We start from the raw sequence: 4,702 nt of genomic DNA on the forward strand, positions 1-4,702 counted from the left end.
AATAATGAGCCTTAATATACAATCTGCTACTACCACTATTAAGACTTAGTATATTACTCATTATACATAACTTAAAGTATGTATAAAGTAATCAAATCCTCAGACACATATACAAATATATAACTAAAACTTGTGTGTACTAAACATGCAATATACTATATACAATTACGTGAATACAAAATTTACTTAAACAATAATTTTTTGTATATTGACATTTAAGTAACAAAAAAATTGTATCTAAATTTGTGTTTTAAGCCACTACCTCATAATTATGATGTTCTTCAGATCCGTCAACTTCACATGCATTTTCCTCTGAATCAATGTTTACTGCTTTCTTCTTTCTTCCTCCTTGTACAATTTTAATGCCTCTAGCTTTAGAATTGTTAATAACTTCTTGAACTGCCGTAAGGTCATATTTTTTCTTTGATCTCAATTCTTCCATTGTTTGTTCATGTTGAACTTGTTTTGATTTTACCATAGACCCTACATCAACCCCAAAATCTTGAGTTAAACCCATTGAAAACGATGGTAAATTGTCAACAAAATTGACATGCAATGGAATACCTTTGATAATCCTCATAGATGAAGATGATTCATTCATTCTGTGACTAATTTGAGATCTAATAAGAACAAACAATCGATTAATTCATCAAAAAAATATGAAAAAACATAAGAAACACAATACATATACAATTGTTGAATAAGGAAAAAAAAAAGAAAACGACTAAAATTTAGGAGTACCTACGAAAATTGAATTCAACTTCGGAAGGGAGTAATTGAATTTTGGACAATTTGAAATTCAAATCGGATAGAAGAATTAATTGTAGGAGAAAAAGGTGGAATATGAATATGAGAGATAATATTGTTTTGTGTAAAATTATATACAAAATTAAAAAAAAAAGGTTTTTATACTATTGGTTTAGGAATAGGTGGTGGACCCCATTAATTATAGCAAAAAAAAAAAAACTATAATTATAGAATGTAAATAAATTAAACTATACCCCTATTATATAATTACTTAGGAATGTTTGCCATTCCATATAATTTTCCCTATTGTTAAATTATGAAAGTGTTTTGATTTTTAAAATTGTTTATTCTATTACTTTAATTTTTTTTTATCACCGTTATGAATTCAGGAATTATGTATACTGTTAGTTGGACATTAATGTCATTATTGTATCAAAACTATAATAATAATTACACTAATGTAATTATTGTCAGAAAAAAACACTTATTATATATACGTAAATATATTGTATGATACAAAAAAAAGAAAATTATATACGTAATTAAATTATGTATATGATACATGAAATATCAAAATATATAATATCACAAACAGTGATACTAGTTATTACACTTGATACACGCCAATTTTTTTTTTTAAAAAAAAATTAATATCTTTTGTACAAATAAGATATATTCAGTACCATGATTTATATATATTACGAACAATTATTTTCCCTTCAAAATATGAATTTTTTTTAAGTATCTACACACATGATACTATATTACTAAATTAAATTAAATTAGAACTGAAAATAATTTTGGGTGAAATTTCCGCAATTAATATTGATTAAAGTAAGTTTGAATAAGGATTATAAAATAAAGTATTTGATACATAAATATAATGTCAAATTTAAATAGAGTTTAACAAAAAATAAAGAATTGTATGATACAAAAAAAGAAAATTATATACGTAATTATATTATGTATATGATACATGAAATATCAAAATATATAATATCACAAACAGTGATACTAGTTATTACACTTGATACACGCCAGTTTTTTTTTTTAAAAAAATTAATATCTTTTGTACAAATAAGATATATTCATTACTATGATTTATATATATTACGAACAATTATTTGCCCTTCAAAATATGAATTTTTTTTAAGTATCTACACACATGATACTATATTACTAAATTAAATTAAATTAGAACTGAAAATAATTTGGGTGAAATTTCCGCAATTAATATTGATTAAAGTAAGTTTGAGTAAGGATTATAAAATAAAGTATTTGATACATAAATATAATGTCAAATTTAAATAGAGTTTAACAAAAAATAAAGAATTGTATGATACAAAAAAAGAAAATTATATACGTAACTATATTATGTATATGATACATGAAATATCAAAATATATAATATCACAAACAGTGATACTAGTTATTACACTTGATACACGCCAGTTTTTTTTTTTAAAAAAATTAATATCTTTTGTACAAATAAGATATATTCAGTACTATGATTTATATATATTACGAACTATTATTTGCCCTTCAAAAATATGAATTTTTTTTAAGTATCTACACACATGATACTATATTACTAAATTAAATTAAATTAGAACTGAAAATAATCTGGGTGAAATTTCCGCAATTAATATTGATTAAAGTAAGTTTGAGTAAGGATTATAAAATAAAGTATTTGATACATAAATATAATGTCAAATTTAAATAGAGTTTAACAAAAAATAAAGAATTAGAGAACACATTGCCAAATGATCAAAGAAATTTATTGAATGTGTAACAGTGGAACCAAATGCTACACTATTACATTTATTAAAGGAACTCCTGAAACATAATCATTATGAATCTTTTGGAAAGAAAGTACATGTTCTTCTATTGTGACCTTTTTGTCCACATCGTCCACAACAATTTGTGTTTCCGCTTAGCTTTTCATCTGCATTTTTCTTTCTTTTTTTTCTTGGTCTACCAGGCATTCTTTTGTATCTTGGTGGCAATACAACTTCTTCCAAAACACTTTCCGGAACTGTCCAATCACTTTTGTCCGGCATTGGTTCCATTGGAACTGCATAGGTGTTGGCTAATGCATCAGGTTTATAGTAATCAGAACAGTATGGGTGTACATCTTTGATATTCTTCTTCTTCAGAACAGCCATTGCATGCGCACAAGGTATTTCATCATGCTGAAATCTACGACAAGAACAATTCTTTCTCTCAAGGCAAATGATGTATCTTATACCACCTTCATAAACTGAAAAAATGAATTCTGAAGATGCAACAACCTGCAATAGTTTTTAAAAAGTTACTGTTATATTTTTTGATACAAAAAAAAATCTTAAAATATTTAAGCAAGATACATAATATTTGATATATGAATAAATACCTTCATTTTCGAACATTTGGACGCGTTTACAATCAATATCTCTTCAAATTTCCTCCCTAATGTTTCCTTTGTATAAGATGCTATTTCTCTATTTTTTCAGTTCCAAGAACCAAATAGAATTCTGGCTTCTTCCAAAAAGTCCAAAACAGGTAATTGCTGTGCATCGACAAGACAACCATTGATACATTCCGCAATGTTAGATGTCATCATTCTACCCCTATTCACGGTTGCATGTAGACCACCTTTCATAGCCAGCCTCTTCAAGATACTTTTTAACTCTGCCATCTACTTTTTCCACTTTAGCCATCAATTTTTCAAAATCCTTTTTTCGATAAGCCTTAGCCATCGAATAAAACAGATCACTTAGAGTGTTTTTACTTCTCTTGTAGTATGTACAAACATTTTTCCACAAGTGCCATATGCATGCAAAATGTGGAACATTTGGATAAACTATACTAACACTCTTAATTATGCTTTCGTTTCTATCAGAAACAACACACATTTTTTCTCTCTCACCAAATGCATTTTTGAACTGTGTGAAGAACCATGTCCATGAACAATCATTTTCCGTATCGACGATCCCGTAAGCTAATGGTAATATGCAACCTTAACATAGTCAACACACAATATTAATGTACTTGATACATAATGTTGAAACAATGTTATTATTATCATTTTAAAAAAATTATAATTATGCAGCAACATGACATACCTGCCCCATCAAGAGTACTTGCGGATACAAACGTCCCTTTGTAAGCTCCACTAAGATGTGAACCATCAACAACAACAACAGGCCTACAGAACTCAAACCCTCTCATCAAAGGCCTTAAAGCAATGAATAGATACATAAATTCATTTTTCTCTGATTTGTGCATCCGTATATAAGAATTTGGATACACCGTTCCCAACATATGTATGTATCTTGGCATATTTTTATATGCATCTGCAGGATTGCCCCTTATCAACTCTAGTGCACGTTCTTTAGCACGCCATGCTTGCTGGTAAGAAATCTCAACACCATACATTTCCCTAACATCATCAATTATATCATTTGGAGTATGTTTTCTTTTATGATTTACCAATTTTGGAGCTGTAAAAGCACCAATAAATCCAACAGTAGCTTGTACTTTACTTAATACCCTATCCCTTAATGGACATGTATGCTCACTGTTGAAGTATCTTACTTTGAATATATCAGTGTTTTTCCTAACAGACGCCTTTAATTTCCAACAACAATTCTCCGAATAACACTCTAAAACATAGTTGCAATTATACCAATATAAATTAGTTAGTTATTAGTAAAAATGCATACTTGAAACTTTAAGATTTGATACAAAATTTTGATAATTACAGTCAATATATGTAAAGGTATGTAACATTTACAATAACACCTCATATTATATTCATGTCAAACAAACTATTTTAACATTTATATAAATGTCCACTGTGTTTTACCTCCTACACACGTTCACAGACACGTCAACATAATAATACAAAATAAATTAAATTGTCACAATTATAATTCCATCTTTGACTTATACAAAATAAATTTTTAATTATCCA

General features: G+C 27.3%; 1 pseudogene; it reads right to left on the reverse strand.

Annotated features, from left to right (window-relative positions):
* Positions 1-250: 250 nt before the first annotated feature.
* Positions 251-4,380, reverse strand: LOC107016869 (annotated as a pseudogene).
* Between the last annotated feature and the right edge of the window lie 322 nt (positions 4,381-4,702).

This window comes from Solanum pennellii, chromosome 4 (genome assembly GCF_001406875.1).
Source record: "Solanum pennellii chromosome 4, SPENNV200".
Taxonomy (NCBI): Eukaryota; Viridiplantae; Streptophyta; class Magnoliopsida; order Solanales; family Solanaceae; genus Solanum; species Solanum pennellii.